At 38.8% G+C, this 24,996-nt stretch overlaps 1 pseudogene; it reads right to left on the minus strand.

Annotated features, from left to right (window-relative positions):
* Positions 1 to 6,683: 6,683 nt before the first annotated feature.
* Positions 6,684 to 7,451, minus strand: LOC143861953 (transcription factor bHLH149 pseudogene; annotated as a pseudogene).
* Between the last annotated feature and the right edge of the window lie 17,545 nt (positions 7,452 to 24,996).

The raw sequence follows: 24,996 nt of genomic DNA on the forward strand, positions 1-24,996 counted from the left end.
ATCCACAACCCCCCATTTCTTCTCCTCCATTAAAACCCCCCACCATTCGCCCCAACCACCTCCACATCCTCCATGTCTTCATCCCATTAAACCCATGACCATCTGCTCCTCTCCACTAGATCCACCGTTTCCCAAACTTAAAACCCACCCCAACGGCCACCACTGCTCGATCATCTCTCCCCTCTCTGCCATTCCCTCTCATCCATTTTTTTGTTAACATTTCACCCAAAACCCCCCTTTAGACCAATCTCACTTTCACGCCCAATCATAACCATAAATCCAACCCCCAATCTGGAATTTCCCAAACCCATATGATCTCTTCCATTTTTGGTCTGTATAGCCCATTCATCCTTACCAATCTCAGCCGAGAGCACCACGGATTGCCGACGGTCACTCAGGAATTATAGCCAGTTGCACTCAATTCAGTGATCCACCTCCTCTGCATTTTTCTTGTGCTTGAGTGGACCCGAATTCCGAGCGATCGCCCCGTTCTCCGACCGCACATTCGGCAAACTTGACCCCATCTCCACCATTTCTTTCTGAAGAAGTTACAGATCAGTCATCAAAGGTGACTCTTACAATTTCAAGTTTATTTTTAGATCTGTAAATGATGTGTTGGATAGATCATTTCTGATTTTTTTTTCATAATCTGTTTTCCATTTTTGGTTCGAGATTTCATTATTTTCAGCTTAGGGTCTTGATGTCTGCATGTTTTTGTTTTGGATTTCTCATATTAGACCAGTTGTGGTTTGAATGAATAGGACAAAATGAATTTCTGGAAGGCGGTGGCAATATCATTTTTTTTAGGATGTTTATGAGGGCAGATATTGGGCGCTACCATACTTCGAGGGTGGCTCCAATCTACTGTTTTACTTTCCCATGATTTGCCTCTAATAGCCATCTGCATAGATAGTATTCCATTGAGAAATTCAGTTGGTTGTGTGTACAGCAGAATAGGTGATGCCATTTCAGCTCGGTCAATTGCTATTCGCACCGCTATGCTTTGGGATAGTCATGGGTGTTTCAATCTTCATCAGTCCTTAGAATTTTTCGTCGGGTCAAGGCTATGACGGAATGTATCTTGAGCCAACCCCTTCCCTTCCTGCCTTGGAGCCTTCGCAGGTTAAGGGATTTCTTCCTCTTTAGAGTCAGTCCTAGAGAGTTTAGGAGTCAGTCCTACCATCCTAGGGTTTAGGAGTCTGTCCTACCCCTGTAGGGTTTAGGATTCTGTCCTATCCCTTCATAAAATTTGGGATTCCGTCCTCCCATCTTTCAGAGTCAGTCCTTCAGTCTTTCAGGAGTCTGTCTATCATCATAGGGGTTAGGATTCTGTCCACCCTCTCATCAAGTCGTGTGTTTTTCCATCCACTCCTGCAAGGTATAGGATGCTGTCCAACCCTTGCAGAGTTGTTATTCTGTTCATTTCCCCCCGCAAAGCATAGGATGCTGTCCAACCTTTGCGGGGTATCAGGAGTCTGTCGTACCCTTATGATGATAGGGTTGTGTCATCTTATGTCAAAAATAACAAAAACACTTCAAAACATCAAAAATCTCAAAAATCTCGAGTCATTAGAGTGTAGTTAGGAAAATCTGGTCCGAACTACGGATGACTTGATCCCTAGCTGAGGGGTACGTAGGCAGCTCAGGCGTGCTGCTGGCATCCTGAGTCCAGTCACCCTTTCTTTTTACACTATTTTCACACACCATTTTTGCACCCTTTCACCTTTTTTTAAATCATCATTTTACAAATATTTCTCACATTTTCGTCCACCCAAGTTCAGTCAAACCTTTTTAATAAATATTTTCAAATATTTCAAAACAAAAGCAAAAAAATGGGCAAGGACGGTGATTGCCAGGTCACTCGGAGCCCTCTTTTCATTCCATTTCCGGTTTTCATCGTGGTTTGCCGGTTTTATCGATTTTCCGACGTTTTTATCGCGTTTTGGGACGGGCGACGACGTAGCGTGGCCCCTTCGCAGGGATTGTCCTCGCTGAGCCCAACGATAGGCTATGACGATCGTGAGACCTATCCGATCTCCAGCGGATCAGGATTGTTGAGTTTGATTCATTAGACTCCCTGAGCCTATCGTACGCTCCTTTTTATTTTCCCTGGTATTCTCGGTCCTCATGTACCGTCGATTTATCGATTCATTTCTTTCCTCGCATCTTTTGTTTATCGTGTGTTTGTCTTTGGTTCCTTGTGTGTTTACTTTCAGCTTGCTTATTATTTGTGCGCTTAATTTCACATGCTTAGCTGTGGCTATTTACTGCTTTCTGCTTACTATATCTGATATTGCTTGTTTAGCTGTAGCTGTGCATGCGGATGTTACTGCTTTCCTAGATGTGAAGGGTTAGGAGTAGATGCGATGAGTTAGGATTTGGATGTCTATTTTCTTTTGCCCATCCCCGGGTCATGCATGCTTAGATAGACGTTTTCTCGGGGATGCTCGTTCCCATTTCACATGATTTTCGCCCAAAATTCTTCAAAGTTAATAATAAATGGCATAAGAGACCAGGTGCTCGCACTTGGGCGAATTGGGGGCGCCTAACCCCTTCCCCATTCGTCATCAGGCACGGACCTTTTATATCTCTGGTTATCTGTTGCGACAGAGCACAGCATGGGATCCAGGGCCCACTTCCTTGGATGGCGACTCTTTCTTTATTCGAGGTGCGTCTCGAATCCGGGCTGGTCCCCGAATCGAGAGGTATCTCACTTCACATCGCCGCTCATGCTGTGAGGGGCACTCTTTCGAGAGTTCCTTGGCGGAGCTCTCCTTCACGTGGATGATCCAGAGACTCCCGTGGGGGCACTTCCCCCCGCCCCCGTCTCGGATCGGGGTCCACAAGACTTTAACCCCATCTCCCCCACAGTTTTGAATATTCGATCTTTGGTCAGCCCCTATATGAGAGCATCGGCCATATTATCCTTCGATTTCGTATCAATCAAAGTGATAATCTCGTGTTCTTGAGATAATTCAGCATGGTATTTTCAGCCTAAGATGTCTCATCTTACCATTAAAGAGTGAGTTCTTCACAATCGTAATTGTAGCTTGATTATCACAGAACACATTTAAGGAACTAATCCTTAACTGGGTCAGTGGAATATCCATAACCAGAATCAGAATCTTTATCTCCTCTGCTTTCATTTGCAACTGAAGCTAGAGCATAAAGTTCTAATTCGACTTCCACACAACATCAGTAGATTTGCTGTGATTATATACCCAACAAAAACAACCCAAAAAAAAACAAAAAACCCTACTTTAAATTGGTTTTTCCCCTGTTTTTTCAGGGGCTTTTCATGCTCCCTCACTCCCACCCACTCAGGCCTCTCCTCTCAGCCAACTGGCCCCACTAATATTCCATAGATTTTTATTTTCACGGTGGCCATAGAAACCGGAGAGGGAACTTTGATTATGGGTAGGATACGTGAACAAGGCAGCTAACTAGACAGCTGTTTACTATTTTTAAAATTGTAAAACATAGTTATTTAATGAGTTTTGGATCGATTGCTGAATATTTCCTGTCTCCACTAGTACAATAAAAATTAAAAAGAAAACATTAGATTGAATTTAAAAATAACAATAGAAAATCCTGCAAAATGGGTTATGTCTTCCACATGAAACAGGTTTGTCTTTTTATAGGGAGAACACCTGTGACACATTTTTTATTGTGTTTCCTTATATGTATCATTGATCATAACCACACTCTTATTATATGATCGTGGCAGTTCAATCGGTGGACTTTTCTCTTGATCTTAAATGAGATGCTCAGTCACTTTCTCAACCACAATGTTGTTCTAAAGTCCTCAAACCAAATCCCTAGCAATGTATATATGATTGGCCTTAGTTTCTGGGCTAATCTATGAAGGGTCTATTCAAAAAGTTGTTATATGATTTCATGATTTGTACACTTTGCAAATTATCAACACTATTTATCTTGCAAGCAGATGAGGTTGGTTGCGGGGGTTCGTGTTAGGGGCCCTAGTTACTAACTTTGACAGGTCGAATTAGTCCTCTGTGTTTTTGGATTTTGAGCCCAAAACTGATTATTGGACTAGAGATCAGGTTTAATTTGTGTCCAATAACCAGTTTGGGCTCAAATTGGTTCTCAAAATCCTTTTGGATTTACAATTGGTTTTCAAAATCGAAAACAAACTGGCCTAATTTAATGGGGAAAAACTTGGGTGGCCACAATGGTTGTTTGAAAACTAATAAACATATGATTATTTAGCAATTCATACCTTATCCATACCATCTATTAGGGTGTCCATGGATCCACTCCGGATTGGATCCACCTATGACTTGGTCAGGATCCATTTAGATTCCTTATTGGTCGGATCCTTTTCAAAGTGCTTTTTGGATCTTACTTTCTGAGTCTGTTTCATGATCAGTTTCGAATCAGGCTGTCCGTTGGAACGTCCTAGGTCCTACGTGCATTGTACATAGTAGGGGCTGAGAGAGAGAGAGAGAGAGTCCCCGTCAAACAACAAGCAAGAAAATGAAATGTTGTTTGTGGTTTTGAGTAGGGATTTTAATGTTATATGAATACCCTCGTGAATAGACATAAATGAATGAAAAATATGAAGGGCATTTAGTGGGTTGGCAACTTGGCAATTTGCAACCACTTTTCAAATCTTGACACTCCGGATTTTGTAGCGACATCGTGTCACAATCCGAAATAATGATTTCGGACATAGGATCATGGTTTTAAATTTCGACCGCAATCCGAAATTTCAATTTTTGGTCAGAACTGACACCAAAACAGCACATACCCGAAACGGTACTTTATTTCGCCGAAATTCTCGTCGGTCCAAAATTTCGAGAATTTTGGTCCGAAATTTGATTACTTACGTTGTTGTACAGAATTTCATAAAATTTAGGTGAATTTCAACGAAATTTCATCAAATAATTTCGGTTGAAATTTTGGCCGAAATTTTGTACTTCAAATAGTTTTTTGTTTTAAAAATGCAGAATTTTAATATTAAAATTCGGCCGAAATTATGTCATCAATATAATATTATTTTTAATTGGTGTTTTGGATTTCAACCAAAATTTTGAAATTTCGGTTTGTGAAACAACCATTTACTCCGAAAGCTTAACCTGCTGGAGAAAGGCGTTTTTAATCTTTTATACTTTAACACTCCCGAAACCGAATTTTAAAACCATGCTTAGGATATGGATCCAATAGACAATATCGGATCCAATATCCTCTATGCCGAAATCCTATTCATTAACTTTTGGATCCTTAGGATCAATTGGGTCCATTGATTCCCTTACTATCTTGTGTGGCCACCAAGGTTATTTAAAATCTTATAAATATACTTTTAGTTAGCTATTCCATACTATTTATGCTAAACATGAGGTGTTATATACTTTTAGTTAACTACATATACTTTCCTTTCTTTACTTGTATAAGATCCATTGGCCGAATCCAACTCTCTTTTTCATAAAATTCTTGCTGATTTATACCCAAAATTAACACATCTGCAGCAAACATCTTTGTCACCGTAGACCAACTTGCCGATATAAGCCGTCAGGGTCATGCGTCTCAACCCTTCTACTACTTTTGGAGTGCTTTCCGAATCGGACCGTCCATGAGAGAAGAGGGAGAGTCAGCTAAAGAGGAAAATTTGAGTCATGAAACCTAAAAGTAAGAAAACGAAACGTTGGTTCCATTTTGAGTTAATTTTTAATGTTCCAAAAATACCCATCATAAAGTAACATGAATGAATGCAGATGTGAGGCTACTTTTGTACATCGGCACTCGGACACTAGATCCCATTTCTGGGCCCGATCCAACACTATTTTGTACCTTAGGATATAGATCCAATTGGGATCAGCTGTTGTTCTCAAATCTTATCCATTTTAATGATCGGATCCATCGGACTGTCTCGATCCACTCGACATATTTCGTATCTCACGTTTTATTGATTATTATGGTCTCACGAGAAGCCGTACGATTTTGTCTATCAGCGATGATGGTTGCAAGATACGGATAGAAGAATGAGGAATCAGAGAATCTACCCGCACCACGTTCTCTCTTTATTATTCTAATAATTAAAAAATGTTATCAGCACTACTGTATTTTGACCATGCACTGTAGGATGATCCAAACCGCCGGAATGAGCCACAGCCTAAATAAGTTGTAACCCAAAAATCATTTACATAGGTTGATCCTAACCCTCCGATCTGAATGTTAGAAGGTTGATCCTACCCTCTATAGATCGGAGGGTCAGGAGAAACCTATGAAAATGATTTTTGGGGCACAACCTATATAGGCTGTGGCCTATCTAATGGACGGTTTGGATCATCCTATGGTGGGGCCATACCGTACTTTTAATAAAGTAAGGAGTGCCCTCATCAAAATACAGGAGTGCTGAAAACATTTCCCTTAAAAAAAAAATACCAAAAAGAAAGGTCGGAAGGAAGAAGAGAGTTCCACGCATGTGGGCAATACGACAAAAACGACCTACAAGTTACAAATTTACCAAAATACCCCACAACCCCTTTCTATGCAATTGAACAACATAAAACCAGGTTATAAAATGATACTGCCACCCTCCTTTTGAAACGAGACACCCTTGCAGTCTACGAATTTCTGAATTTTTAAAAAAATAATGAAAAAAATAAAAGAAAAAAATAAAATTCTGCCCCCCGTGCAAGATAGCAAGCCAAAAAACAAGAGAGAAAAAAAGCATATACAAGTGTAGAAATTTTTACAATAAAACGACATAATTAACAAAATTAACAAATTCCCCCCCGAAAAAGAGAAAAATAAAAAATAAAAAAGAGAGTCTCAGCTTTCCCTAACCGGAGCCGAGAGAGCCGTAGCCGAAAGCCGATCGGCTAAAGCGCGCATAGCCTTCACTTGCATCTCCAGAGCCGCTACGTAATCGGCGGCTTCTTCTAAAAGGCTCGGAGCCGATAACTTCCGACAGCCTGGAACCAATCGTCCGAGGACACGTAAGCGGGCACCCACCTTCTCCCCTTTCGTAGTTGTGAAACCAGGCTTAGGAGGACTCGGCCGGGGAGTCGATTTTCCAAGCCGCCGACGAGTGGAGCTCCTAATTTTACCTCCTGCTTTTAACAAGAATTTACGTCTTCGCCACCGCCTAGAAAGGATCGCCCTACTCCATCGTGTTTGACCTTTGGCGGTCAAAGCGAGGGCAGAGTCGGCAGCCTCTTTGATCGCACGAGCCGGAGCGAGTTTCGACGGTTGAGATGAGTTCTTGGTGGAGTGGAGCGCTTCAAGCAATCTCTGGCCGTAGATCCTCTGCTGGGTTTCGGTTCTCCATTTCGTTTCGGGTTTTTTCTGGGCCGTGTCTGTTGTAACGGCGACAAGCCTTTCGACGGACATGGTTGTAAAGGGGTCCGTTTTCCGTTTTGGGGGGGCGAGAAAAGGAAGTTTGGGGGGGGGAAGAGGGATTAGGAGGAATGGAGGTGAGGGGGGAGGGATGTCGAAATTTATCAAACCGTTTATGTTTGGGTATTTATAGAGAGTGAAAATGATAAAGCCACCCCATTTTCTTTCGTGCTCACATGATTCCGCATTAACTACGCGAACCTGGGCTCGCCACTAAGGCAGTGCGCGTGTGGGTCCCATTCTCTTCTTTATCTTTTTATTTTATTTTCTGTTTCTTTTGTTTTGTTTTTAGTCAGGACGGAAAGTGGGCCCGGGTATTTCTATTTTAGAAGCCCAAGTGTGTGAAACCAATGGGCTTTTTTATTTATTTAAGAGCTCTTTTAATCTTTTCCTTCCCACTTACCTGCTTTTATTTACGTTTAATTAATTATAATATAATAATAGTGGCTGCTATTTGAACCCGATCGTTTTGATTGGGACACCCCTTTTTTGTTTTAACTTATCCCGTGGTCTACTCCACACGGCACATGGGGAGAATTGTAGTAGACGATGGAAAAAGGGTTGTTGGCCCCACTGTGTTTTCGTTAACAAATACATTCGACTCATCAAATACACAACGCCACGTGTACGGTGATCAAGTCCATTTGAAACTATTGGCTATCACAAGTACTTCATAGACCCCCTTTGCTCCCACCCTCATCCAGTGATTCTGAACCATTGGTCAAACATAATGAAAGAAGTATAATTTTTAAAGCCTCGATCTTGTAGGTAAGTTCTTCATTTGGCACATGTGATCGTAGAATTAAGAGCGATTTTAAAGCATGTAGCCTATCTATGGTGGTGACCTGCAAATGAATAGTTTAGACCATAAAAATAAAAAATCCCAACCTTAATTTCATTTGGGTCCTTTAAAGTGAGAGTAATTAGAGGTTAAAACATATTTTTTAGGGTAAATCATTCACTTAACCTATGCTCCCAAATTTTGATTGTTCCACTTGAGGCATTCCCCTATATTCACTCCTCTAATAGAACAAAACTTCTCTCCCGGTTAGTAGGAAGTTCCTTCAGTACCTTCAGATATACTCGTGTGCCTGTATTTACTAAAATACCCTTAACCCCTATTTCTTAGGATAGCAACACATGCCACAATTTTACCTGTACTGAAGGAACTTCCTCCTAACTGTACCGGAGCAAAGTTTTGTTCATTCCCGCACTTGACATTTACCTCAAATGAGGTAATCCGACATACATTCTTACTCAACTAAGCCTTTGTCCCAAACTGGTTGGGGTGGGCTAATGAATCCTTTAGAAAATTTTCATGAAGAAGGTGAAAGAATCTACCCTGACTAATTCTAATCCTGACACTAACTGACATACGCTCTTCAAGTGAGTAATTAAACAAATGATAAATAGGGTGTTGGAAATTTTATCTACTTCAGCTCTCTATCTCATTGAGAAATGAAAATGATGAAAGTATTTCTTGAAAAATGAAAAAAAATACCCCTATCTTATGAAAAATTCCCAAGTATCTCATCTCCAAAATTGACTCAATTACCCAACAAATGAAAGATAACGAAAACTCATATCTTATGAAAAAGAAAATAAATAACAACCAAAATAGCCCTCTGATGAAAATAAACAAAAATACTAATATCTTATAAAAATGACAAAATTACCAACATGAAGAAAAATAAGCAAAGTATCCCATCACATGAAAACTTACCAAAGGAACATTATCTTATAAAAAATGAACATAAATCTGGTAAAAATAACTAAATAACCATATCTCCTAAAAATGACCACAACACTCTTATTTCAAAGAAAGTAATCAGTCTTATTTCAAAGAAAATAATCAAAATACCCGTGTCTCGTAAAAATAACAAAAATAATTCAATGGTAACCAAGAACAGGGTTGACCGAATTATCCTATAATCATTTGTCTTAGAATCGTCTACCCCGTGAAATTTACTGGTGTCACTAGCACTATAATTTCCCCAAAATGAGAGGGATATTAAGTATAAAAAGGGAGGTTTCAGACATCATTTTATTTTTTAAATGGGTGATCATTAATTTGAATCTTTTTGTTATAATATTTATGTCACAAGGTGGATGGTTGTTGCACCCAGAGCACTTAAATAATTCTCACAATCGAAAAGACGTGATGTTAATCCTAATGCTTTGAAGCCTCTTCCTCATTAGACATCTCTATCAAGGTTTTGCATTAATTTATTTCATGAGATCTTTCTCTAATGAGTGATTGATTAGATCTTTTTAAAGTGAATTCAGGCTTTGTTTCTTTTTATTTATAGGGGTGGTGGTCTGATAACAGATACCCTCACTGTTTGGGACACCTTCTTTTGGCTCATATGACTCAAATGATACCATCTAATGGAAGTCTAAAATAAAGGGATTCAATATCTGCACTCCCTGTTTTTGGAAATGGCACTCCCGATTTACCTAAAGCCTTTCTAATTAGCTTTTTATAGGCTGTTCCAATTCTGAAAAGTATCAACAGTAAGCTATCAATCCATCAAACAGGATATCATCTACAATTCTCATTCCATGGATGGAACACTGCTTTGACCTCTGCCTCATTGGAGTCCTTGACCCCACTGAGTCGCGAGAATGCCCACCTGGTCTCTCCCTTCTCATCTTTCCCACTCTAGCAGGCTCCGGATTTCCCATGCTAGAGCCATCAAAATTTAGCTTTAACAACCTAGGGTCGGGTGGCAATCAAGTAGGAGATCAAAGTTAGGGTAAAATTTGATTTTTGCCTTTACCATGTACTCTCTCTAATGTGCTGTACCTCTTCCTTTACCAGCGCGGTCTTGGGGTTGTTTCTTCTTTTAATATTTCTCTTACCATTTCAAATAATAATAAATAAATAAAACAGATAAGCACATGGAGTTTTGAACTATTTTGACCAAGTAAAAACCTATTCATGAGGAGGAGAGTCTTACTACCAAGTTGTTGGTGCCTTTTAGGAAGAATGTTCCAAGAGTGGAAATAGTAATGCCCATTTGCTTTCCTTCAGTTTTTATTTTTACCTTGGTTGTCACAAGTCGTGTAGGAAAGACTCTTTGTTTCTTTCTATCTTTTACATGGAATTAATGTTGCCCGAGCAGAAAACTAATGCCTTTTGCCTTCAGTTTTCTACGTTCTAAGTACTTGCATTTGGTCTACAATGAACAAAAAAACTATTTTTGTTTCTTTCCCTACCCTTTTAAAGACACTTCAATGAAGTGTACAACTTACCCATGTTTTTTACTATATTTATCTCTCCAAACAGATGGAGTACTGTCAATGTAAGCTTTAAATTTATAGCAGCAAAACTACTCTCTACTACTTCATCCAAATATCTTAGTAAAACCCAAGAGACTCTTGACAAGTCCTCTTACTCAATTGAAAACCCCTTTGATGCAACAGCCTTCCTACCATATAAAATTTTGAAAATATGAACGTTTTTCTTATGATCTGTTAGTTAGTCGAATATCAATGCACAACGACAAGGGGGACCCGCATTGATCCTGCCACCTCCTAAAATGCCAAAGAGGACCATTTCCCATATCTGATCCAATTTAGATATGAACTACCCATAGCAAACTTTTGGAAGGATGATTTTCACACCAAACTAGTGCAATTTATTTCCATCACACATAAATAAGGGATTTGAAATGGTAACCATATTTTGCGTTCGTATGGATCACGAATTCTTGTGTCATTCATGTCATCCTCATCATCCATCTTAGTCAGGAATTTATTGGTCTAATCACATCGCTTCTTCTAAAATGCTGAAAGCTCCGTAAGGATAGTGACATAGCCCACGGCTCCTTGCTGCCTGAGGATAAAGGATTTGAGAAAAAAAAATAAAAATCCAAGAACCCAACACGTCTCTATTGGGTCGTCTCTTTTGGGTCGTTGATTCTCCTTGGCATATGAGGAGAGCACCTTGTGAATGAAAAAACAATAGAGACACTTCACTATTCTATCCTAAGAAGTGGAGTCCTAGCGGAATATATGTGTTAGGTGTTGGTATTTGCTAGTAGTAAAAGAGTTTAATCACAGTCATTAGATTAAATCAATGGCTTAGAAGAAGTTTTGCTTAGATTAAGAAGTTAGTGCTTTTATAAATGGTGCAAGCTAGGGTTGTTTCCAACATTGACTGTGTGTTTATTTTTTCTGTTTTGATGAAGTAATAATAAAAAAATCCTCTTCTTCGTTTGAAGTGGTGTTTTATCTTTGTGTATTCAAAGGCCTAATTGATCGGGGTTTGTCACAGACAAACCCCAACTCATTCTTCACGCTTCTGGCTACACAAGATAGGGATAATGACCTTTCTTTGTGACAACTGTAAAATCTTGGGTTCATCTTACAATTGCCAAATCTTGGCCCTCTTAACTTAGAAGATCGCTAGTAATTTTGTTTTGATGGGTAAGCTGGGGTTAGGCAGACCCCCCCTATCAGAATATTAAATAAGAAAGATAATACAATAACAGGAACAAGACCACTGTCGAATCCTGAGAACAATGTCTAATCAAAGGGGCAGAACCACTAATGTCATGATACCCTTGAATACAAACTCAAAACAAGTAGAAGAAAAGAAAATACATGAGCTGGATTTGTGCACTTGGTGGGGCTTCATGATCCTTAGAGCAGGACCCCATACTCAGGCGAAGTCATGTTTACTGATCCAGGAGGTTAATCATCTTCTGGCTATACTTTCTTGTTATATGGCTTTTCCTCAGCTTCTGAACCTTTGGGGATTCTGTTTTTGTTTGATGGAGGGGTTCTATTTTCTTTTCTTGGGGGTGCTCTTCTTCGCCAGCTTAATGTTGACTTATTAATTTCATTAAGATGGAAGATAGCCCACTTGTCGGTGAGGATGGGAAGAATAGGGAAGTAAGTTCTTTAGGCTGATCGGGTCATTTTAATTCACATCCATCGGTCGAGTGACTGAGGATTGCTAGTAATCTTCGCAGATATACACATGAGTTTGCTTGGAGTAGCTGCTAATTTTGGGGGATCCTCAATCATACAAGGAGATCTCCTTTGGGCATCGGACCTCAGCCCAATGAGTTGCCCTATGATGGCCCACCAGATCAACGGTCCTGATCACCAAACAAGTGTCGTGTGTGCACCAGTCATGCTCATTTTCATTCATCAAGGCAGTCTAGTCTTGCTTGTAGATCTCTTCAAGTGAATTTGGTGATGAATATACATTCGCTCCCTCTTCTTACTCGGGGCACCCCTCTCAAGTGTAAAAGAGAAGTCATAAATACACTAGAGTAGGCTGTCCCAAGTAAGAAAAGGGGGCGAATATATGACTCCCTAAAGTTTTATATGATCATCAACAAATAGGGTGTTTCAGTTCCAAAACCCTAGCTTACCCATCTAAAAAATTTAAGGGCAATTAAGTCAAGTTCCTAAACTTTGAGCTGTAGCTTTCATTTGAAAGCCCCACCTTGTCACAAATACAAAGATGCCATCCTTCATTTACCAATAATACCCCTATGAAATAGAAATTAAAATTTATTTTGGACTTGCTAACCTATATGGCATTATGTCCCATTATAAAATGACATTTTATGGCATTAGAATCGCATCGCTTTATATCGTGATAATAGAGGATTTATATGGAATGTATTTTCCATATTTCTTTGTCCATGTTTGGCAGTAATGATTTTTTTTTTCTACGGAATATTTGTTTATCAAGTGGTGGGAGGGAGGCAAGGAGAGTGAGAGGGAGAGAATTGAGAGGGGATGAATGAGGAGAGGATGATAAGTGGCTGAAAAAACAGGGAAATTAAATACTCTACTCAAAATAGAGTTTTAGTTTTCCTTATTTTGGAGCCACTTCTCACATAATCTCCTCTCTTATGCCTTCTGAAGCCTCTCCCTCTCCATTTCCTACTCTCTTCAATTGGTAAGCTAATATTCCATGAAAAATAAAATCATGGTTTCCAAACATGACCTACGAGTGAAAGTGTGACCCCTATGTTTCTCTTCTACTGTCCTATATTGGGAAACAAGAAAACAAGGTCACTCGTTCATGTTTTTTCATGGGATGGTTGTTTCATATGTTGTAAGCAACGCCCATGGTTTCCTTTTGCATCCTCTAAAATTGGGTAAGCTAACAGAAGAAGGCAAAATGCCCTTAGAATTGAAAAATGAGTCGACTGAACTTGGTCTATGCTTCTCTCTTACTTTCGTGCACATTTTTGTTTCTTTTATTTGACCTGGGGCATGTTTGAGAACCATGGGAAAAATAATTTCCTCCTTGGACAATGGTTGCCCCAAGGTTTCTACATAGAAAATTATTTTCCAACTGAAAAAAAATTCTAGAAAATGTTTTCATGGTTGCCATAAATAGGGGACACTCAAGAAATGCGATCGGGCCCACCCACCCTACACGAAAATCATCTCAACTGTTCATGAGTAGGCATATTAATCGTAACCATCCAATGGGTAGCCTGCAATTGGACCGACAGTTGGAAATGTGAAGTTACAGTAGGCCCACTGTAGAGTGATTAAAGTGATTAAGATGGCAATTTCCAGCCTTTGTAAATTCAGTAGGGCCCACTCAAAAGGGTGATCAAGATCATAACGATTTTCCATTGGTGGGCCCAATCAGAAAGGGTTTCATCAGTCTTTCAGACAGGTGTATTCCAGAAATCTTACCAACCAATAAGAAAGGGGAATGATGTTCACACTCTCTTGTTTTGATATTGGCACTCCTCACTATTAAAGACTTTTGATAGCCGTAATGGAGATATTATAGTGGAATATGTTTTATTAGCACCACTGTGGGACTGGGCTTGGCCCACCACATGGTCCACATGTACATTCTCCTTCTACTGTGGGGACTTTCTTTACACGAGCTATCTTTTGGGAAGTCCTAAAGAAGGTTGCGGTTGGTCCCACCATACACATGGGGTCAATCACCATTCATGTTATACCGGGCCCACGGTTTATCAAGGCCTTGATTGGCACGTGGCAGGAGCTGCGCGTGTCACCTTTTGTTATTCCAGAAAAGAAAGCAAAAGAGTGAAAAAAGAAATCTTCAATAGTTAGCCTTTTAATTTTATCTTATTAAGTGATTAAGATAGGTCTAAGATGTAATTATATCATCTGCTTTAAGATTAGACGACCAAATATCAGTTCATTAAAAAGGAATAATATTAGAATGGGAATTGACACCCATATCAATTTCCTTGTTCTTTTGTCATGTAAGACAAACTAAGATGGGTGTGGCTCCTAATTCTAAGACAGTTCAGACAAGACAACTTGATTAAATACATTTATATTCTCTAGCAAATTGATCATTGCTATGGATTATTATCAAAGGAAAAAAAAAACCTTTTTCTCTCATAAGAATTGTTAATTTTACATTCATTTTTAAGTGTTAAGATGGGTGTAAAATTTGTTTTACGCCCATTTTACATTGAGAGAAATAGAGTCCAAGGAAAACAATCATGCCCCATTGACCTCTTTACATTAATACCCATTGACCCATTCATCAAGATGAGATCATCGTTTTATTACTCGATCTATTATCAAATCATTCATTCACAAATTCTCTTTAGATAAAATCTCCATTGATTCTAGTTTTATTTTGTTTCCCAGTTCTTTCTCTCTCTCTCTATATATATATATACTAGTAAAAGGCCGACAAAGAACTGTACGGACCACATCATAGGTTGATCCAAAGCATCCATGTGATGGAACACAACAAACATATATAGGTTGTGCCCGTAAAATCATTTGCATAGGCTGATCCTAGCCCTCCAATCTATAGAGGTTTCCATCATATGTTGTTCCTCTTAAGGTGCCCGGAATTCGTCAATATTTCGAAAGGTGTCCTGAATCCATAGTATTATGTAATATGTTAACAAAAATCCGTACTATTAAGTAACATATGCACCCAATCCGTAATGTTTGCAAAAAACAAAAACGCCACCACCATGACCTTGTCCACTTTTTTTTATGAAAAAACATAAGGGAGGGGGGTAGGATTGAAATTATGTGGTTTTAATGGGTGCCTTTGTAAAAAAGCATAAAGGAGATGGTAGAATTGAAAATATGTGGGTTGAATGGGTGCCTTTGTTAGAAAAAGTCTAAAAAAAGTGATGTGTAATTCTATTAGAATTTTGGGAGAAATTCAAATAATTCTCTATTTTCTCTTCTGCTATATAGATATAGATAGATACTAGTAAAAAACCCCGTGCGATGCATGGGCCGACAAAGAACTGTACGGACCACATCATAGGTTGATCCAAACCGTTCATGTGATGGAACACAACATCAATAGGTTGTGCCCCGTAAAATCATTTCCATAGGCTAATCCTAGCCCTGCAATCTATAGAGGTTTCCATAATTTAAAAAGCATAAAAGAGTGGGGTAGGATTGAAATTATGTGGCTTTAATTGGTGCTTTTGTTAAAAGGCATAAAGGAGGGGGTATGATTGAAAATATGTGGGTTGAATGGGTGCCTTCTTAAAAAAAAGTAAAAAAAAAATGATGTGTAATTCTCATAGAATTTGGGAGAAATTCAAATAATTCCCTCCTTTTCACGGAGAACACTTTACACACACACTCTCTCTCTCTCTCTCTCTCTCTATATATATATATATATATATATATATATATATATATATATATATATATAATTGATTCTCTATAATAAAATTTAGGCTTCTCATTTGGTTTTCTTATTATTATTTTTTAATATGTTTCTGATATGTCACAGATGCTAATATCATTATAAACTTGATTCCAGAAGCCATCTTCTGCTAGTAAAGCGACAAATGGACATCACTAACTGCTCCGAAGTTGACAAGAAAGATTAAATAAAAACACAAATGATTAGTTTAGCTTAAGCTTATCTAATATGCCTGTCAAAAAGAGAAAGGCCATTCATATCAAACACTTGTTAGATTAAAGAAAGAAAAAGAACAGAAAATGCCAAATGAGTGGAAGCCTGTGAAATCAAACACTAAAAAATGAAATAGAAAGCCCCACAACATGGCCATGGAAGCCAATAAAAGGAAGAACACTCGGAGTCTAAAGAAGAGTACAAGAGGCTCAAGACAAAGAGCCCATGTGCATAAAGAAATATTTAATGATTTTAGGTTTAGTATAGGGAAAGAGGAGGAAGGTTATTATAGTATAGGGGGTCATATGCTCCCCCCTTTGGTGACAGCCCCTCTCTGCGTCTGTAGCTTTTGTAGCTTGCAGGTTTCACGGCATGAAACTCTCCTGCTCACTGCCATTTTTTAAAGATAAAACAGAAATAATGGGATGGGAGTATCATTACCCATGTATAAAATACACCATAGGAACATGGCCTCACGTTTGTTTTGGAAATATCAAAGACGTCAGGGGTGATGGCAGCACCAATTTGTTGATGACATGCTGTTTATTAAACTCACGATGCCCACCAAAACTTACTTCTTGAGTTCTTGATAATGACCATGAAACTGGGTTTTTACATTTATTTAAACATCTACTGGTTTAATAAATGTCTTTCTGTTTTTTTTTTTTTTTTTTTCGAAAGGACGGAGTTTTATTAAATGGAAGAATTGATCTCACGGCTGAGGAGGTTGAGAGAACAAAAAAAACACAAACGGATCAAATAGGAAAGAAATCAAAAATAAAAAATCACTAGACATGATCAATCCACGTTGAAAATCTCTAGAGATGATCAATCCATGCTGGCTCTAGGTCTGTCTTTCCATTAGCTGGCCTCCGAATATGATTGAACCTAACCAAGTGGCTCTCCACACAGTCCAAGATCTCGTATATCAACTCTGAGAATCTCCAAGGGTGGAGATGCCTCCCATCCAACTACATGACATCCACGCCTCCCATCTAACCATCTGACAACATTGAGGAAGTCACTTTCTATGACCTCAATATGACACTCCTCTATTTATCCTAAACTTTTAAGAAAAGCGGTTAAAGGGTATCAACAAACCTTGTATTTCTCTTTTAATAAGTTCATCTATGGGGTTGGGCGTAGCTCAATGGTGAGGCTTTGTATGTCAACCTTGAGATCGCATGTTCCATCCCAGCTCACCGACAAAAAAATTTATACCATGGAATATTCATGGCCCAATTGGGATATAAGACTTGAATAGGGAAGCGAGACTTGAGAGGGAAAGTGTGGAAATAACATGGAGAGAGCATGAAAAATCACAAAAAAAGAGTGGGAAAAAAAAGAAAAAAGGCTACTTCAAATTCTTTTTCCCCTGTTTTTCGGTGGCTTTTTATCCTCCCCACTCTCAACGTCTCCGCCCATCTATCACAACTGGCCCCACTAATATTCCATGGAGTATTTTTTCAAGGTTGCCAAACATGCCCTATGAGTGACCGGGAGAAGGTTTGTGGAGAATTATGGGGTGAACCTAACATTTGTTACTTTGATTTGCATGTGTTTTGAGTCCATCCACATGTATTGGCATTCATATAGTGAACATGTCAACCATATGCATCTCTATAAAATTTGTACTTGATGAGTAGGTAGAAAATCTAGACATAAACACAAGCATATACATCGATATATACAGAAATACAATATGAGCCAATCTTATTGAATCTTATGCTGATTCAAGGGTTTCATTTTAGGTTTGGCTATGTTGAGTGCTTGATCATTGTCTTTGCAGCCATTGATTGAACAGATGGAGTCTACATTCAGCATGGGGTTTATATCCACAATCTCACCCGGCAAGTGTCCCAATAGATCGAGATCTGATCATTAAAAATATGTATATAGTGCATACTGACAATTCACCTTTATATTAGGATGGGAACATGTGTGTGAATGGCGCCCATGGCACCGAGAAATGCAAAATTAAAGGAACGATAGCACTGCATCTCTATCCATTTTTACTCGCATTTTCATTCGATTTTCTTTTAAACTTATTCCATTTTTCCAATCTAACAGCATTGTTATTTTTCCACTTTATTTTATTAGATTAGATTTCCTTTATTAAATGGGGTGTTGAATTTTGTTTTCAGAACTGATAATGCAAAATTAGATCTTCTGTTTCTGTTAAAACCCAAAGGTTTCTAAGATAAATGGCTCTTTCTTATTGAGTATGTGACCTTGAAATCCCTCCATGTAATCATATTTTTTACTTCGCTAATCAAATCGCTGATTACTGTGGTTGGAAGTGGCTATAGGACCATACCATTTCAGACCCACACAATTTCATGGTGTATCCGGTATCCCATTCATGAAAGCCCGCCGCTGTGGACTACTAACTTTTCCCTATTTCTTCGAAAAGGGGCATTTGAACTTTCTTGACTAGTTCGAGATCTCACTCAAAGAATTACAGATAACAAACAGACAATGCTAATATTGCTGATATCCTATTCTAACTTCAGGCTTCTAAATTGTTATCATCTACTATTCAACTAGTTATAAAAATATTTCTTCACGTTTCTTCTCAACAGCACGAAGTAAGTTGCTAATAAACAAGTAATTCCAAAAAAATAAATAAAAGTAGTCTTAATCAATCCTCATTTCTATCAGGACCAGCACAAGTTCACATACCATACTCAACTGAAAGAAAGGGAAGCGACGAGAGGTTTTAAAAAGGAAAAAAAAAAAAAAAAACTCACTTCTCATGTGTCAAAACAACTTTCCATCAGTCCAAGCCTTCAGGGAGCCTAGCTTCGAGAGCTGTGGTCATTCATGCCGAAAGGTTTCCATACTCAGATTAGAAGCTTCTCAACAGCATCCTATCTTCGCAAGTGAGAATTAAGGACATAATTACATGGATAAAGATAGAAACTGAAAACAAAAATGCAAATAAATGGCATATAGTTACCTTGAAGTGCTGTATCTGGGATTTCAATTGGCTTCCCTCATTGCCTGTCACAGAGCAAGAATCACATGCCTTGTGACACCAAAAGCCCGACCAAGCGCTTTGTTTGGAAGGAACAAAAACATATGGGACATTTTGCCACAATCAAATATTAGTCACTGGGTTCTTTATGTTGATTATTGCTGATCCTTCCAGAGTTATAGATATAAAATTACAGCTAATAATACCTTCACAAAAGATATGTTTATTATATGTCATACTCTGAAAAAAAAATCAATACACACACACACATACATACTTCAGAGTGGCCAAATAAATCCTGGTTTCTAGATGGTATGATGATATCTGTATTGTGCATTGGAAACTGAATTATTATTTCTGTGATTTTTTATATTCACTCACTCTCTCTCTCTCTCTCTCTCTCATGCTGAGTTTCTACGCCGCAGAAATCTCAGAAGCTTGGACACAAACACAAGTGGCACATAGAAAAATGCAAAAATGCATGATGAAAAAGCTAGAGAATAACATTGTGCTAATAAACAGAAGCAAATAATATGTATGGAGATCCTTAGGCAAGGGAGTGCATAGGAGAGCTCCTAATGATAAACAGAAATACCCAAGGCCAAAGGGTTCTCGAATCGCAATCTTTATACCAAAACACCCTTCTTAACAAAGTGAACACCTGACCTTTTTCTTAGCACTCAAACTCGACTAACACATTAATCCCATCTAACATAGCAACAATGCAACACCGTGGTCCTTATCTCACAAGGCATACACAAACTCGAGCTCACTCAGATTCTAACCTACCAAGCATGCCTATTCAGCCATGATGTGACCTTCTCTGACAGAAGGATTGGAAATGCATATACTGTACATATCTTTATACTTCAAAGTTCAAACTTGAAGCATGAGTGGCCTGCCTCCAAAATAACATAGGGTTTTCTATAGAGGGGCATCCTTCTAATATACAGGAAAAGCAAGGAACAGAAAGATCGTAAGCACTTGGCCAACCTTATGGTTTTCATTGCTAAGTATGCTCAACAACGGCAGTACTCTAATCCACATATGAGTTGATTTTAATCTTGTTAAAGACAAGTCAGCTTCTAATGTTCACTTTTTTTTCGTTTCCTTTCAGGATTTCAGCTTCTCCCGCTTAAAGGCTAGTCGAGATAATTTAGACAAGGGACATTTCCTAAATAAAGAGCTACCATTGCATCAATATGATGCTCACTGAACTTTTTTTTCCTTTTGAAACAATGACAAGCATACCCCGACATGGTGACATTGGTACAAGTGACAAAATGATGAGGGGCATATGGGATGACCTTGCACAAGCATGTCTTCATATTGTTTTATTTTTTCTAACATGTAAATTTGTTTATAAAGAACAAGAAAATTAAATATAATATACAAGGGGGAGAGGTTGCCCGATACATAACTCTTGCCAAAAGACGAGAGACTCATTGGCTTCACCAAGGATGTCATGGAAGGATGCCTCTATGATTCATTTACCAGGCCCCTAATCTCATCAATGATGCAAGCTTAACTCCAAGGGCCCACAACTCTTCGAAGCCTGCTTTAATATTTCTACCAACCTTCCAAATAGTCTCATGTCGAAAAGTCTCAAACCTTCCAACAGAGCTTAATCCTCTCCTTCAATGGAATCCTTGAGATATAAAGGGCTTAAAAAACGAGCTTTGCCACTCCTTTGTTGTAGCTGAAGACCCTTCCTATCCCTATAGACCCGCATTGCCAATTGAAACAACCTTCATATGTCTTTGCCCCATCAGTCTGTACTAGTTATTGTCATTTACTTTCTTTGACCTTGTTTGTCTGATGAGAAATGTGAAACGAAAGGACCCTCCTAACTGAAATTAGATCATACTTTCTGTTCCCTCTCTTCACAGAAAATGGAGAAAAGAATTGATCGCTTCATTGGATCCTAGGTCGGGGTTGATGGGACTCAAACCTGAAGCCTAGACAGGGCAGTGCCCCCATCAATGTTAGTTTGATACTACCATTCAGGAAATCATACGTATGGTTGTTCCTATCTTTCTTAGTTCCCTTCTACCACTTCCCTACAACTCCAAATTAGAACTTACAAATTAAACTCCCCAAAATTCTTATACCCCTAATGCCCATTTTTTTTTCTTTTTTGAATGATAACAGTAATGCCCATTAAATTATACAATCTCAATCTTCTCCAGTAATCTCCCTACGCCACTCCATCCCTAAATGTTCGAATCAATGCTATCCTCTATGGGCCCAAACATTTTTCAGTGCCCTCCCTATTGTTGTATTAGAAGATTCCCCTCCCAAAAGTAGGCACCCTCCTAGGCTAGAAAAAAGATCTTAAACAAATTCGGAAATACTACAACTCCACTTTATTTGAAGGCTTATACCCAAGGGTCAAATAAGCAGGAAAAACCGCACCCAATTCTTCCTACATACGCCTCCAATACCAATAGGCTAAAATTGAAATCAAACTTGGAGGATGTTCGATATAAATCCTACTACCACATCCTCTCTTGACGGTTCACCCAACCATACCAGAGTGCCTAGCAGCTATATTTGATCACACATTTAGGCCATGTTTGGATACCAACAAGATTTAGATTTGGATTTAGTTGATATTTTGAACTGGATCAGATCCTTATATTTCCAAATCAGCTACAACAGTCCTTAAGGAATTCATCACTACTCAATCATTCCACAGATGCACAAGTGGTCCTACAACCAACCCATGTTCGCATCAGATTCATGAATCCTCCTACTCCACTACATAAGACAAAGATAGCGAACACTCAATTCAGATAGCTAGTCTAACACATAAACACATACGCGCGCTCGCACACATACACTCACCAACTAAATGACAATTTAACCTCAATTATGCATGATGTAAGTCATACAAGTTATATGAATTACTCATCAAGTAAATGGCGATATGAAATACCAAGGAAAAGCATTAACTTCAGAAAGTAACAGTAACCAATATCCTTTCAGACATAAATATTCTCACAAGAAGTTATTTTATCACAGATACGAAATTTCTCCATCCAAATTCATTCTACAATAATACAAAAGTAAACGCATTCTGTATTAGTTTATAAATTTACATGTTGTATTGGAATGACTCGTCATACAAGGTAAGAACTTATGCCCATCTACTAATGAGGAATCGGCAAGCATGTCAAAATCTCTTATATCAGTGCCATTGGCTGTCTAATGTATGCAATGGTCTATAGAAGGCCAAATATGGCTCATGGCTCATGTTGTGAGTGTAAGAAGTAGATACAAAATGAATCTGCGAAAGGAGCATTGGAATGCAGTGAAGTGGATTCTCGAATAATACTTACAGGGCGCTACAAGGTTTGGCTTGGTGTATGGCATGGACAAAATTGAAAATGGGTTGACCTGCAGATTCAAACTATGCATGAGACTTGCATGGGAGGAGATCCACCACAGGATATGTATTCACATTTGCAGGCGGGCCTATTTGGTTTGTGATATTGATCGAAGTAGGGAGAAGTCTTGTTGCACTGTGACAGTCAAAGTACCATGGTAAAAAATCAAGTGTATAATGCCGGGATGAAACATATACATGTGAGACATCAAAAGATAAGAGAATGTGTGGCAGACGATAGTATCAACTTGAAGTAAATACATAAAGGGGATATGTTGGTAAAGTCACTTACAGCGACCAAGTTCGAGCATTGTTTGGATTTAGCCAATATCAGCGGTTGTTGATGATTGGCGAGGCACCCCATGGAGGTACAAGGTGTGGAGCTATGTTCCAGAGAGTACACAACGGAGTTGATCTTCAGGTGTTTGCAGAATCCAAGCCAAGGTGTAGGTTGTTGTGCTGATGCCTTCTAGCAATGATACGGGACCCTGATGGACTAATGTGCATGATGCACGTGTGGGTTGTCAGCTCACGGAGGGTGGTTTCCGGGGCAACACCCTGGAAGGAAAATTTAATTTTCAGTTTTGCACCGAAGGAAAATATATAAGTCATATATTAAGGTTGCATGTAGGGGTTTTTCTTTGTGATTTCTAGGCCGAGAAGGAGAGTTTTGTAACCCTGAACCAAAATAGTGAAACTCTTCTCACGTGGACGTAGGCACACTGCCAAACCATATAAATCGTGTTCTAACTTTGTGTGATTGTGTTTCTCACATCTTTTTCTTGGCGTTTGCTGCACAACGTATTCGACCTCATTAGATAAGGTATTTCTTGGTTTTCTACAGGAACAACCTCATCCTAACCTTTAGGAAACCTTAGTAAATCCTTAAAATCCTTGACAATGCTGAAATTAGATTAGAACCCATGCTTAATGCCTCGCCCACGAAAGTTTTTGTTTTTTGAAATGGTTCTTGGTTTTCATTTTACGTAATATGGTGCCATTTCATATTTCCATTTCCTTTCGATGAAAACTCGTTAATGAGCTCAACTGTATTCACCAAAAAAAAAAAAAAAAAACAAAGCTCCCCCTTCTATTCTTGTTAATAAATTTTCCATCATTCAAAAACAAACAAACAAACAAACAAAGCTCAAACTTAAAAGAACTCATAAACCTATAATTAATTGCCCCATAGATTCAAATGCAGAAAAACATACAAACGTAATGAATAAAATTAAAAACAAAAGGTGCATTGGGAAAGGAATTTTCTAATCATTTTCCACATCGTTTGAGAATTTTACAAATGTTTTGAGTCATTTTTATCAAAACATGTGTAGAATTCCTTCCCAGTGCACCTTAACGAGTGCCCTGCAAAACCCAAAACAAAAAAGGCTCAAGAATGGTTAACTAATCGGTGTCGGCCGCCATGACCACAAACTCCGAAATACCCATATTCAGAGTCCTGCTCGCTGAAAGTCAAATAGAAACAAAACCGCTCAAAATTTATATAAGAACGTGTATACAGAGAGAGAGAGAGAGAGAGAGAGAGAGAGAGAGAGAGAGAGAGAGAGAGAGAGAGACCATTGAACAAGCACGTGGGAAGTTAGGAGATGCTGATTAGAATTAGGGTGCTGATAAATTCGCGCCCACTATATGATAATTCGCACCCTTAACGTGATTTGAAAAAGCGTTAAAGTCTGCCACTATTCACGTGATAGGGGGTGCGAATTTATCATTATTTGGATTATTGGGTGGGACAATCTGGACCATTTGTTCTGGTGGGCCTCAAGTAAATAATTTTGAGACGCTTATTAGGTTTTTAATAAGCCATGTCGTCTCAAAGTATTTACAAACGGGCCCAAATTCTTCCAACAGTTACCACATGGAACTGGTTGAATTGGGCTTGTCTAGTGGATAACCTGACCCTTTATTAAACAAGGTTTATGAATGGCGAGCTTAACATTTATATGGGAGACCAACTAACCTAGCTAACAGTCACCGCTAGGATTCAATCTTAGTGCTCGACTTTGGGTCTCACATATGGAAGAATTGTATGATGGATTTGGATAGTTGATCAACTGCACCATAATGACCCAAGTGATCCTAGCCCCACATCTAATCTATAAGATTGACACCTATAAAAACCAATGGTTTAGCTTCTCTGCATGGAACCGTAAATGGCGGCTTATAGATAAAGGGCCTAGGATCATCCGATCAAGGAGCGACTACAACTGGACAGACTTAGGATAGACCAAATCTATAGACCCAATGACCTAACAGTTGGCACACACTGCTCCCATGGGTGATCACTAAAACAAGAAAAAAATATCGATCTAACGTGCTGATCGAGCATTAGGATTAGCATTTCTCCATTCATAATAACACTACTTGCATGAAATT

Source organism: Tasmannia lanceolata, unplaced genomic scaffold, assembly GCF_043159265.1.
Source record: "Tasmannia lanceolata isolate RefF3 unplaced genomic scaffold, GAP_Taslan_0.1 ptg000037l, whole genome shotgun sequence".
NCBI lineage: Eukaryota > Viridiplantae > Streptophyta > Magnoliopsida > Canellales > Winteraceae > Tasmannia > Tasmannia lanceolata.